This window comes from Parasteatoda tepidariorum, chromosome X2 (genome assembly GCF_043381705.1).
Source record: "Parasteatoda tepidariorum isolate YZ-2023 chromosome X2, CAS_Ptep_4.0, whole genome shotgun sequence".
Taxonomy (NCBI): Eukaryota; Metazoa; Arthropoda; class Arachnida; order Araneae; family Theridiidae; genus Parasteatoda; species Parasteatoda tepidariorum.
Window position 1 is genome coordinate 52,080,387 of NC_092215.1, and position 15,032 is coordinate 52,095,418.

The window sequence follows — 15,032 nt, forward strand, 5'->3', positions numbered from 1 at the left end:
AAGTTTTATGTATATATGCATGTTCCTTTTTAATATGGATGTATATTTATACATAAATACAAGTATAAAATTTAAAATGGACAAACAGTTTTCAAAAAATAAAAGTGTGCCTTCCATTTCGCTTATATTATGTGTATAAGATTGTTATTTAAATGAGAAAAATAAAAAGTTCTGTATCTATATTTGTGTTTGCTGAAATGGGAAGAGGGGGAATGGGCAACCCTGTTTTAATATATATCAAGTGATAATTGGTCAATCTAGCACACAGCCAATGTTTTTCAATATAATGAAACATAATATGGAACTTTTTTTTGTGGCAAATTGACAGATATGTGTATGACTTTGTGTAATCTAACTTTGAAATCTCATTTCAACCTTTTTATTCTATAAAGTTAATCAATAGATACTTGTTTCTACTTAAATGCGACATCTGGAACATAAAGAAGTATATAATAAAACATAGATAATTATAGGTAAATATTTAAATGAAATAAACAGGTTGTAACAAATTTCTAAAATAATTGAACATGTTAGCCATAAATAAAATACAAACATGATTTACAGTGAAGCACTTCATTTTTAAACAATAATAACGCAACAGCTAAATTACTCAAGCTTCTTTAGGTAGAGCATTTTTTGCAATGTAATAGGAACTCAAGAACGTTTTATGAAAATCAGCAACAATTTTTGTTATTAAAATTGATGTTACATATTAATGTGGGTTTCGGTAATTTTTATCAAGGAATAAGATGTTTTAAAGTGTATAACTTAAAAAAATATATAGCATAACATGTTTATTTTAGTGCAACAAGTACGTGATTAATTTAAGTTTACAAACAAAATGAGATTGCTAGAAAGCAATTCATTGAAACTTACCTTTTTAACTTTAAAAAAACTGTCTCATTTTGTAAATTAGATAATAAAAATAGAATTGTGCAACGATTTTGCTGGAAATCAGAATTACACCAGCGGCAGCTCATAGATTGCAATACTTTTTTAAAACTAAAAAAGGTTATGAATTAATCTCTCACTTTTTAAAATTAAAATATATATTAACAAATGTAGATAATACAGTCCTACTTAAAATCATTTTAAAAGCTACAATACTTTGCATGTCGTTGCAAGTAATATTATTTAAATTACATGCAATATTTACATTATTTGCACATTTTAGACACAATCGACAAGAAACACAACCGACCACATAAACGTTACTCAATAACAGAAAAACGAAACATCTACCATCTACAACTCTTTCTACACCGACGACGATTATATACTACAGACAGTTAACAGAGTAAACTGTATATTTTTTTCAATGTTTCTTGCTATTTATATGTAGATAAAAAAGAACTAACATTTGAAAAATAATTTTTTTCATTTGCATTCCCAAAAAAACATAAATTTTGAAAACAAACTGAAATTTCTTAAAATATGAAACCAACCAAGATTTCTATACGATTGCGCACACGCGAGAGCGCACTTGCGATACGAGAATGAAGTGTGGGTCAGTGGGAATGAACATGCAATAAAGAGTTGCTGTTGTAGTTCATTTGCGTCGCACTAGAGCTGCGCAATGGGCTATTGGCAGTGGTTCGGGAAACATTCCTGAGAATGATCCGAAGACATGCCATCAGAATTTTGATCCTCTGCAGAGGGGATGGCACCCCCGCTTCGACAGTTCGATGACCTGCACGCGAAGTCGAGCACTTTACGGTAGAACAGTTTAACGAGAACCAATACCGCACACCCTCGCTCCATACGCAAACTGATCCAAGTGGTCACCCTCCCGCACACTGACCGCAGTCAGTGATGCTTGACTTCGGTGATTTGCTGGAATCGTGTCTAAACTACCAGTCCACTGCGGGACGCAATAAAGAGGAATCCAGGATGAAATTCTTCCACTGTTGTTATTCAGTTTCCCTCTTTCCCTTACAGTTTACATTTCACTTTAGTAGTAGTACTTTTCTCACTTCGCACTTGTGGTGCTCAATAGGCCATTGGCAAAGGTCTGGAAAACTCCGCCAAGGGTAATTCGAAGACATGTCATCACAATTTCAATCCTCTGCATGGGGATAGCTTCCCCATTTTGGTAGCCCGATAACATGAACGAAGTCGAGCACTTTAAGATAGAATAGATTCCCTTTAAACAACAGCAAAGGAATTTAATAGTTACCTAATCTGCTCGTTTTTCTTGTAAACATAATTTTACCCAATCTGTCACAGTGGACAGATCATAAAATACGGTTCCCAATAGATCACCGAAGTCAAGCATCACTGGCTGCAGTCCATGAGCGGGTGGGTAACCACTTTGATCCGTCTGATAAAGGACCGTGAGCGTGCGGTATCGGTCCTTGTTAAACTGTTTTATTGTAAAGTGATCGAATTCGTAAGCAGGTCTTCGGCCTAGCAAAGCGGGAAAGTGAACCCCTTTATAGAAGATCAAAATTGGGATGGCATGTTTCGGATCCTATTATGAATGTTTCGTAGACTATAGCCTATAGCTCATTGTGCAGCTCTGGTGCGACATGAATAAAATTCTGCTATTACAAAATTTGCTCAATAGCCCATTACTTAGCGTTAGTGAGACGTTAACACTCAGGTTATACAATTTAACAATTATAATATTTCAATTCTTTTAAAAAACATTTACTTCTTCTCTTTCACCGATGTCTTTATATCCTTATATGAGTGTTGAAATAACATTTTTTAAAAACTTTTGCTCAGATGACGCTTTTTTCTCATTATTTTATTAGGTACTACATGAAGGTGATCTGTTTTTCTTTTTTTGGGGGGGGGGGCATACATCAGATTGCGATAAATTTAACAATCTCTCACACGAATAATTTTCAAACACGCATTTCAAGCGAAGGACTAGAACAGTGATCGGTAAACTCATTAGTCAACAGAGCTAACTTTAAACAATTCAATGATTGAAATCTCTCTTAGCCACATTTTTTAAACTTGCTTTATATAGGTAGGTATATTGTTATTTACTTAATTAGGCACAATTACGCTGATTTTTTCTAAGAACGTTCGCAGTTGATCGTCGTATGTTCACTGAGATCTAGGCCCTGCTGTTCGCTGAGGCCCTCATTCAACTCTTTCATCATTAATGACATCATTAATGAATGTATAATGAAATGACACTTGTCTTGTATACTACTTTCGTGTATCTTTTTTCCTTCATCCTCTCTATAAGCCTAAACTATCTTAACATATTCTTTTCAATTCTCAATGCATCTTTTTTCACTCTACACCACCCCTAGAATTAATTTAACACTTCAATTTCTTAGTCTTAGTTAAACTTTATAGAAGAGGTGTAACATCAAGTTATATGTAGAATCAAACTTGATATTACACTTCTTCCTCCTTAACAGCACTACAGCCTAGAACAGACCAAGGTTTCCTCAATCTGCCCCTTTCAGACCGTTCGATTTGTTGCTAGATTTCTCCGTTTATTCACTCTGAATACTCTCCATTCAAATTCTTCTATCTCTGGCATTAATGGTTCAAATTTGACAGTTAAAAGAAAACTATGCCCTTCTATTTTTAATCATAAAAAAGCCTTCCAGCGAAATTTTGATCTTTTAGTTAGACGAAAAATCTCGGACTTAACACCGCTTAAATATTATGGTATTTCTAAGATAAATGTTTCTTCTCATTTAACGCATCCTGATCCTAATTTTAATAAACCAGGTGAAATAGATTTATTAATTGAGTCAGAACTATTTAATGAATTCTTAGACTCAAATCAAATCATATTTAGAGGTACTGATATTATTTTGGTGGAAAGTAAATTGGGATGGATAACCACAGAGGTAATGAATGAAATCATTTCTGAAAATACTTTAGTTTGTTGCTTAGTAAGAAATCAGGATTCGGAAAAAAAAAACAAATTAAAGAGATTCCAAGATCTTGAAAGTATTGGGATAAAAGATGATTTAAATACTCCTAAAGAGAATTTAGCGTTAAAAATTTTTAATGAAACTATTACATTTAAAAAATAATCGTTATGAAGTATCTTTCCCCTGGAAATGCGATGCACCTAAATTACATGATAAATCCAATTTTGCTGAATGGAGATTTATAAGTCTTGTCAAAAGATTTCATAATAACGATAGCCTCTACTAAAAGTATTAGGAAGCATTAAATGAACATTTAGAGAAAGGTGTGGTAGAACCGGTGATACGAATAGTTCCAACATTCATTTTATCTTCCTCGTCAGCCTGTATTGAAGAAAGAAAGCACAACGGCCAAATTACTCATTGTGTTTGATGCTTGTTTTTATGAAAATGGACAGCTTTCACTTAACGAATGTTTATGGCCAGGCCCCAATTTAAATCCTAATCTTGTAGATTTAATGGTAAGCTTTCGCAAGGGAATATTACGGATCGAGTTTGCTGAAGCAGAAACTGCGTTAATCAAAATGGTTCAGAAAAAATCAATCGCCTAGGACAGGGGTCGCCAAACTTTTTTGATCATCGACCCCTACATAATTTTTCGAAATCTCCATCGACCCCCATAAAAGTAATTTTCTGTTAATTAAAATAAAACTTTATTGGATACTGTTTTTTTTTATGATTTTAAATATTTATTAAAGTAATAGTACATTGTGTAACAATAATTTTATGAAAAATATATTAATGTTGAAATTTAAATACCTTAATATTTCTTAAATAATAAGTAATTATGAATAAGTAGAAATAATAAGTAAAGTAACTACAGATTTATTGCTTCTTAATCAATGAGATGGGTATCCCTGGTGTTTTTTGCAAGGTTCGCTATATTCGGTTCAAAATTGGTCAATTTTAATTTTCGTAAAAGAATACAAAGTGTGCTATACTTTTGTCGCTGGTTGTACTAATCCATATTATTAATGCTTACCTTCTTTTTTTACATGCATTGATAATTAAAATTGATATCTAAACTAAACGAATGGTTTTTATGGAAACAATAACTAATTATCCAAAACTATAAAAGTTTTATGAATGACACTGCAAATATTCAACACTGTTTACAGTTTGCAAAGATAGCTGAAACTGCCGTTTGCGTTTGTAACGTCAATGCTCGTCACACGTGACATTTGGACAAGCGCACATATGCATCTGACTTATAAACTGTGCTGAGTTCGTGCCACTGCGCGCTGGTACGTAAATACTTGTTTCACCCGATACGTTTATTAATTTATGTTTTATAAAGAAACTGATTTTAAGTCAATTAAAAAAATTCACAAATTTTACATACTCAATGATGTATGTGTAATTTTCCGATTCGGATCGACCCCCATTCGACCCCCTGGCTCAGATCGACCCCCGCTTTTGTTAAATAGACCCCTGGGGGTCTATATAGACCACTTTGGCGACCTCTGGCCTAGGAGATAAGTAAAAAAAAAAAAGGGGGGGATCATACATCAGATGAACTTAAAAATTTAAATCCATTTTTAGATGACAAAGAAGTTTTAGGAGTTTCTGGAAGACTGTAAAATGCAAATTTAACGGTTAACAAAAATTTTCCGATTGTATTACTAAAAACACTAAATTGACTAATATTATTATTGAATATTATCATAAAACGAATTTTCATCTTGGTGCACAATTACTTTTGTACAGGGCCCGACTTAGCCTAATTGGGGCCCTGGGCAAAAACTTTTTTGTGGGCCCCCCCTCTGCTTCAGTAATGAAGAGCCGAACATTGTGGAGGTATTCAAATTTTGCACCTTATTATAGATAACAAGAAGATTGACTAAAACCTAACATAGCTGTATCACCCCGCCCTCAATGCTCAGACGAAATATTGTTCTGTCCATTTTATTGATTTTCTGACAATTCTATGTCCATCATGCCGAATGCAGTTTTCTGATTGTTAGCTTGGTAGCAGCAAAAAAAGCGTTAACTATCTAGCAGCGAAAAATTCGCATCCTTGCTGACATTAGGGCGGAGTTCAGCTGAATTTTCAAAGTTACGATGGCTCAATTAAGATAATCAGAAGCCCGTATTTTAGTAAACATATCGCATTTTGCGATATGTAAAAATACAGGCTTTTGATTGGACAAACTTGGCCACATTAATTTCGAAAATTTAGCAGAATTCCGCCCTAAAAATCCATGGATTTACGAAATGTAGATTGTGTTCATACGATAGATTAATGAAGAAGTCAACATAAAACTGACGGATTTTACACTGTAGTGATATTTTATTTTTTAAAAAAAGTTCATTAAAGAGGGAAACGTAAAATAAACTATTCGATTTTGGGGCCCCCTCTAAGGTGGGGGCCCTGGGCAATTGCCCCGTATGCCCCTGCCTTAGTCTAGCTCTGGTTTTGTACTGAATCCGCAAAAAATCTTGAACAATTAATGGCAGAAACATGAGTAGAAAATTAGTTCATTGATATTTACTTTGTTTTAATAACAAAACTTATTAAACAAACCACAAACCATGGGTAACTTACCCAATGAAAGAGTTACAACAACTTTTCTTCTTAATTGTACAAGTGTTGATCATAGAGAAAAGTTTCTTAATGAGTATAAACGCCAAAGAAAGGGTTCTTTAAACAAAATTTATGTATGTATATTTATATATCTTACTACCTGATATTGTTACTGATTTGGCTACAGAGGCCTTTATCGCCACTTTAAAACGGATTTTTGTTTGTAAGGGCAAAAATTCGAAATTATTTACAGATATAAATTATTTATTACGCCAATTGCAAAATGCATTAGCTCCAATTAAATTTCGAACCTGGCTCAAAATGTAATTGGAGCCCTCATTTGTGTTACATGGAGAAGAAAATTATGAAAATCTCCCACGACTAGCCTGACGACAAGGAGTATTAATCCTTGGTCCATCTGAGGATATTTTGCGGCAGCACTGTGGACGGTGCCAGACGGGTGCGGAATTCATATCGACCAGCCATCGATGGGATTCGAACAAGGTTCACCTCACTGGGAGGTGAACTCTCTGCCCCCTTAGCCACCATTTGTTTTCCATTGAAATAATTTAAATTATTTCAATGAGGGGTATATTTAAGCCAAAATTAGATGTTTAATTCGAAAAAAGATACATAACACTCACGCATGATCTTCAAAAAAATCATGTGTGGGTTGGAGAGACATTCATCATGCGCCAAGGTGAATCACAGAACTTATTCCCATTCTTTCTCTCTGGACACGCTGGACTACCGCTTCTGTTCGCCAAGAACGCTACTCTATGTCGAACTTTGTGTTTTCTTATATCAAATAAATTTTACTTGTTTAACCATACAGTCCACCGCTTCATTCATTTCTAACATACGACTTGATTACATCACGTGTATACACAATTTTCATAAATTATCATATAAAATGGAAATGTCTGCTACTTTTTCCCTGAAATTCTAATATATTTAAATTTCCCGCAGAAGTAAAATGTGTACTTGGTTTTGCCCCACTAATAGGATAAGACCGGGTGATTTGACTTTTTCTAGAAAAAAAATGACACTTTTCAGAAATGACACAACGAAACAATGAATATCTTCAATAAATCTGACAGTTTCTAGGTTGATCAGTTAAGAACCTTCAAATCTTCGTTACCCAGTGTTACCAAACTTTCCCCTAGATAGAACTTGACTATTTCTTCTTTTTTCTTCATAAAAAGTTCTGATGTTATTTTTTTTTCAAAAATATATTTTACATTTATTAGAAACATATTTCTAATAATGAAATTTTGAAAAGAAGCATAGTTTTAACTTTAAATTTCTGCTATGAAATATTTTTTTATATAATATTATATTTTTATTATGAAACATATTTTTTACACTAGAATTTTGTAAAGAGACACATTTTTATTGTTAAACTTTTGTCGAGAAAAACATTTTAAAATAAATAATATAAAAGCTTCCTTAACTAAATAAAAAATTAAATATTTAAATAGCTGATGACTTAATAAGAAATGAGATGTTCTGACAACTCAATTAATATTTGACATATTTTTCGTTTAAAATATGAAAATAAATAAGAGAACCCCACCCAAACAACGACATAAACGTTTGTGAATATTTATAAAAATGAAAGAAGGATCTAAAATTGAAAGTTATTATCATCGTAAACGAAATGGTTTAAATAAATAAATTAAAACTACTTCCTTTTAAACTCACATTTGCATATCCGGCGGAAGCATCAGTATAATGAAATGACTATTCATGAAAAGCAATAAAATGCATATTTTATTTCTTGATTGTATGAAATAAATTTTAAATCCTAAAAAGTTATTTATGACGAATATTTTATGATTAGAAAGCATATAGTTCGATGAATTATCAGACCATTATAAGAGTAAAATTACTGTTTTATTACAAATATATATATAGAGATATATATATAGATAGATAGATATTTTCAGTGGTCAGATCAAAACATTTTTTTTAAATGACTCAAAATAGAGTGTCCAATATTGCTAAATAATTTTATTTCCATGCGTTCATAAACATCAGCTCCACGTTAACCTACAATACCGGTACAATAAGCCAGCGCTTCCCTTTTTTTTTTTTTTNTTTTTTTTTTTTTTTTTTTTTTTTTTTTTTTTTTTTTTTTTTTTTTTTTTTTTTTTGGCTACAGAACAATAAATAATCAACATTCATTCGGCAGAATCCCAACTTTATAAATTAAGTTTAAGGTAATTGTAAACGTATAATTTATAAAAGAATGTATTTGAAAAATATATATATATATATATATGTTTTTTTTTTAATTAAAGGAATGAAGGGTAGGGATAGCCTGGTCGGTAGGGCGCTGGGCTCGTGTCCAAGAGGTAGTGGGTTCGCTCCTCATCGGCCGAAACTCCCCGTGTAGTAAATGGTGACTGATATCACGTTAAATCTGACGAGTCTCAAAGTCCTTCATGTTCCCATAACAAAACAATACCTCTGGGTTTACTGATCCAGGAGTTTCCTTGTCTTCTGGATTGGTTCAAAATTACAAGGCTACGGAGTTGAACATTAGTAGTCATAAAATCATGAAATTGGGTCGGCTGTTCAACGACGGTTATAAAATAAAGTAAAAATAAGAGGAATGAGAGTCGCGTATAACCTATAAAAGACTACTAATTGTAAAGGTTATAACCTATAAAAGACTGTATTTGAAATATTTTTTCTAATTAGAGGAATGAGAGCCGTGATGGCTCAGGAGATAGAGGGTTCACCTTCCTATGAGGTGAACTGGGTTCAAATTCCGACGATGGCTGGTCGATACGAATTCCGCATCCGGCTTGCACTGACCACAGTGCTGACGTGAAATAATCTCAGGGGTAGACGGATCATGGGTTAGAGTTCCCTTGCCGTCAAGCTAACCGTGGGAGGTCTCGTGGTCTTCCTCTCCATGTAACGCAAATGGGGGTTAGTTCCATCAAAAAGTTCTCCACGAAGGCAAATTTCTCCCAATACTTGATCCAAGAGTTCCCTTGTCTTCTGGATTGGATTCAAAATTACAAGTGTACGTAGTTGAACATTAGTAGTCTTATACCCAAAAATGGGGTCAGCTGTTAAACGACGGTAATGAAATAAAATAAAATTAGAGGAATGAAGATTTTATCGTTTTATTATTAATAATCTTAAATTAGGTTTTATGTCCGACAGGTAAATTTGCATTCTTTCTGATATACCTAGTCTAGTTGTGAATTTATGACGGGTGTATATACATAAGCTGAAAATGATTCAAATAAGCCGAATTGAGATTTACTTCGAAATGAAAACTTAAAAGAACTACTATAAACGTAGAAAATGATTATAATGGAAGCAAATTTCTTTATTAAAGAATTTAATTATTTTAATTTGAAAAGAGCGATAGGAGAAGTACTTATAAAATATTTCATAAATAAATGCCTTTTTTCATTTGTTTAAGATATTGTTTTTAGAAATAATATATTTTCCTTCAAGAAAATGCCATTTCTATTTCATTGGCATTTTATTTGAAATAATTTCATACAAGCAATCGCGAGATTAAATAAATTATAAGTTGTAGGTTGGATCTAAATATAATCAGAGGTCTCAAAACTCATAATTGGTTATAAAAAGTACTAACTCACGGAATCCCTTTAACTCCTCCATGGATCCCTAAAGTTCCACGGAACACCATTTAGGAACCACTGAAATAAACGATATCTAACAAATCCGTTTCAAGCTGATTAACGTGCTAAATTAAACTGTGTTTCAGTTCAAATTTAACCTTACTGTTGTGTAATTAAGTTTAAGGAATATGATTATATGGTTCAAATTATGACGCCGTATTAAGGTTGTCACTAATTTGAATGATATTATGGTTTCACGCTTGAAAATTTCAGGGTAGTATGAAAAATTCCAAATTTCTTTCATTCGCGTTCATAAATATACGCATAAGAACAAAAGCTGTTCATGAGATTGATGATTGATAGCGAGCATTGGATGGTGGATCAATTTTATTGATTAAACTAACATTGTTTCAATTTATATTAATGAAGCCAATAAATTAAATTAAATAAAAAAAAATAAAAGCATTAAACAGGAATTTAAGCAAAATTCACTGACCACTAAAAGCTCTTTCTGAACAGAGAACAGAGATACACAGAAAAAAGAACAGAGGAAAAATACAAAATACTGGAATTATGCCTAAAAATATTTGAAATGTTCTTCAATTCAATTGTCTAATTTTTATTTGAAGAAATATAATTTAAAACTTATTGATAATAACAAAATATTTCAAATTTTATGAAGGTTAATATTTTCGTACAATTGTTAAAAATGGTAATAGTTAATAGATACATAAAAACTATTGTTACTGACTGAATTTATGACATCAAACAGAAAGTTCTTTTTTCTTAGTGCGATCTCCATTGATTGCTTCTTGGTTGTTTTGAGAAAACATTTTTTTTAAAAATTGCTTTCTGAATTTGCTTTTAGAGTGCTATAAGAGAAAATAAAATATAAATTTTAATCGTTCTCTGAAAAGTACACACTCCGAAGATTTTGCTATGCGTTGAAGTAAGATTTTGATGCCTTGGGCCATAATATCGTACTAATTTACAGTAAACTTAATAACGGGTTTTGGGTTACATTCTAAAACTGAAAGTGAATGTCTTTTTATTAGTATTTTACCCATTTATTGACTTCTATTTGTTCTAAGATCTAATTTATTCACTGAGAAAAAAAGTATGGTCAAAGAATATGACCAGGACAGAATATGGCTATGAATTTATCAGAATATTGTTTATTTACAGTTTTCTGGCTCTATGGGAACACCATAAAGCTCGGTAATTTTAACAGAATGTAATTTTTTATTAAATAAGTCAGTTCTCAGTGTAAATTTTTATTTCTTTCAAAATAGTTTTCCAGATTTGCTTTTAGAGTGCTATTAGAGAAAATAAACTATACATTTCAAACGTTTTCTGAAAAGTACTCTCTCAGAAAGTTTTACTCTACTCTGAATTATGATTTTGATGACTTGGGTCATAATATCGTGCTTGCTGATTTACAGTAAACTTGATAAAAGTTTTTGGGTTATATTCTAAGACAGAAAGTGAATGTCTTTTTACTATTATGCTACCCTTTTATTGACTTTTGTTTGTTCTGAGAACTTATTTATTTACTGAGAAAAAAAGTATGGTGAAAGAATATGGTAAAGAATTTATCTGAATATGGTCAATTTACCGTTTCCTTGGTCTATGGAAACTTCAAAAAGCTCAGTAATTGTAAACGAATCGCTTTAATTAAGATTTTCGCAAAATTAACATTAAAATATGGTATTATAATCTGTGATAAAATTTGGAAAATGTGGTAGATACCTTAGAGCTGGGAGTAAAAACCGATTATTTGGTTACTTTTACTTTGTAGTTTTGTATTTTTTACTAAATATGTGATATAAGAATTGTAACTTATAAAATTAAAATTTCCGGTAAACCGTAAGCATATGAACGGAAATATTATCAAATTATTGGTTTAAATAGCGTAGGTAAATTTTTTTTTACCAAAATTACAATTATTATTATTTTACGAAAAATGTCATTATTGTTCAGTACAGTACTTTCACTGGAATTTTTTTCTCCGAGTTTATTCACTATTTATTACTTTTTTTTAAAATAAAGTTTTTCGAATTTGCTTTCAAAGTGCTTTAAGAGAACTTAAAAATACGTTTAAAATATTTTCTTCAAAAGTACCCTCTCAGAAAAATTTGCTCAACGCTAAACTATGGTCAAGGTACTTTGAACCATAGTATCATGCAAAATATTGCAAACTTAATAAGGAGTTATAATAAACCATGGATCCATCCAAGATAAACTTTAGTATCAAGCAATAAGATTCAAAATCTACTAATTTGCACGATAATGTTGTTCAAATTGACATGCAGTTACAGTTGCAGAAAATTGCAAAATATTTTGATTCTGTTGAGTGAGGGAATGTGAGCAAAAAAAGATAAACGTCAAGAAAGTGGTAATTTAACTGTTTATTCGTAGCTATCACTATACATTAACAGTATCAAGAACAAAAGTTTCGGTATTTACTTTATTTGCGTCACACTAGGGCTAGACAATGGGCTATTGGCGACGGTCTGGGATGATTCGAAGACAGACAATCACAATTTTACTCATCTGAACATAGGATCTCATTCGTGAGGCCACTTCCTTAATTTAGACATAGATCTGAAGGGGAGGGGAGTTTTTTCTAGATCACTGTACCTATGGTACTGATCAGCGACCGACCACAGGACTTTCGAGCACGGATTTTAAAGATCTCTTCCGCAGATTTTACGAGCACGTATATTGCATGTACTTGGCAGGTCTTAGCACAGTCGAGAATCGAACCCTGGTGATTCTTGACTGGAGCCTGATTCTCTGACCACTGGACTACTACTCTTTGTCTAAGATAGGTACTCTGACCGCCACTAAGTCCGCGGCAGTCTGGTGCTATGGAAACAAGAAGAGGGCATTTTAGGGAGGGTAGCTTCGATGAAGAGGTCTCCTTTTCTCTCGCCGAAACCAGTCCTAAAGAGGGACCCCGCACCCCTACTTAAAATAATCATACCTCGTTACCATAGTCACTGCCACAGCTCCAGACGAATGTCTGGCAGAGTACCTATCTTAGACAAGCAGAACGGCATACATCGCGTTATGTAAATTAATTATGGAAAGTAAAATTTTCCTGTAACTTTAATTGCTACAAGTAAATAAAAACTACTGCCGGCATAACAAATTAAGATAATGAAATTTAAATGCGTTAAAAATATTTTTGCATTGTCATTTCATTTTAAATATTTTGTTTCATATACTTTTATTTTACATCTTTTAAAAACGAAAGTATTATGAGATAAGTAACAAAACAATGGAATTGTATAATTCAATTTGAAAAGCACTTGACTTATATCGTAAGATTTTCTGTGTCATTTAGATAACAATTTCTGATAATAGCTTGAAATTAAGAGACACGCAATAAAAATTGCTTTTTCCAAAAATCTTCAAAAATTAGAAAAAAATATAGTATAAAATACACTTCCAAAATACAATTTCTCCTATTGTTCCCTTTAAAAGATTACTTGGTTCAATGTTTGTTATCTGTCACACTTTTTCTTATCTTAAATTGTTGGAAAATAGAGAAAAATAATAACACGCAATGCTTTTAGAATTTCTTTCACTTAAAAATATCTCAATATTTGTATATTTACTGATTTTAAATAGTGCTTTCTTCCTCTCCATTTCTCTATACTATAGGAAAATACTCTATTATTTGTTAGAAAATTATATGTTGCACCTTAATATCGTTTAAATTAGTTGTAAAGTGTCGAAAATAATAATTTTTCTGGACTTGACATTCCATTTTATAATCTAATAATAATCATAAATTAAGAAAAAAAGAAAAAAAAAGAATGAAGATTCTCTGTAAAATATCTGCACACAATGTTTACGGAACTTCCTTCGTTTTTGACCAAACCGTTTCTTGGTTATATGCTCCAAGTGAATATTTTGTCAAAATGAGGAAACTTCTTCGAGGAAACGAATTTCGTCAAAAGTAGCAAACTTATTTTTCATAATGCCCAACCGTTTAGACTGCCAACCGCCTTTCGGATATCACAACGGCAGTTACGTTGATCTTTCACGGATACCGTATTAGGTGGGCCATTGTTGCTCCCTCAATAAGAAGAAAAGATAGAGGAAGAAAAGAACAACCATGCCTGGATACAAACTCGGGACTTTATTGACTTGAGGTCAGTACCAAAAGTAACAAAAGTAGGAAATGATACAGTAGAACAATCTCCCACAATGAACTGCGATGAAGTTCCCAGTAGAGGAAGCATTTTCGTCAGATCTTTCTGAGTTCACGTTTCGTCACAAATCGCGTGAATTCATGGCAAAATGCTTTTCAAATTTAACGAAATACAGTTTAAGGATAGCTGAATTGTCAAAAGTGAGAGTTTTATTTCTGAAAGTGTTCCGATAGAACAAAGCATCCTCTTTCGAATGACCTAGAACATCATGCCAAAACATTTAATGGCATGCGGAATATTAAAATCTAAAAAAAATGACGGAAAATTAGTTGGCTACCCAATAGATCGGAGGAGATCACATTTTCACCTGAGCATTCTAAAAAGTATTTATTAACAGAAAATCATCGTGACTGGTGGAGCACTACGGCTATCTTCATGGTACAGGCTTGGTTCAAACTTTACAACAGTTGTATTGTAAATGCTAAATATTTACTGTAAGTTTCAAATATTGTAAATGTTAAACATTATAGATGTTAAAGATTGTACATGCTAACGATTGTAAATGTTGACTGTTAGACTGCAGTTTGTTTAGTTAGTAGCTTCTGTACAGGTGAAATACTTTTATACTTTTGGGCATACAATAGTGCGTTACTCAGAAATTCATTCTCTCTCTCTCTCCATATACAGTCAATTCGCTATAACTCGAAGTACGATGACTCGAATATTACTATAACTCGATTTTTTTATGAGATCCCGACCCTTTTATCTTCAATTTCATGTTAATTATTCTCGATTACTCGAATTTTACTCCCTTTAACTCGATTTTTTT

General features: G+C 32.3%; 1 protein-coding gene across 2 annotated transcripts in view; it reads right to left on the reverse strand.

Annotated features, from left to right (window-relative positions):
• LOC107452708 (alpha-1,6-mannosyl-glycoprotein 2-beta-N-acetylglucosaminyltransferase) overlaps positions 1-15,032 on the reverse strand; it is a 49,517-nt gene that overhangs the window by 20,641 nt on the left and 13,844 nt on the right. Inside the window, exon 1 of one of the 2 annotated variants that reach the window (XM_016069278.3) lies at positions 877-1,283. The exons of the other annotated variant lie outside the window; for it this stretch is intronic. The gene's annotated coding sequence lies outside the window, so the exon portion shown is untranslated. Of the gene's footprint in view, positions 1-876; positions 1,284-15,032 lie in introns of those variants that run through there. 2 annotated transcript variants of the gene reach the window in all.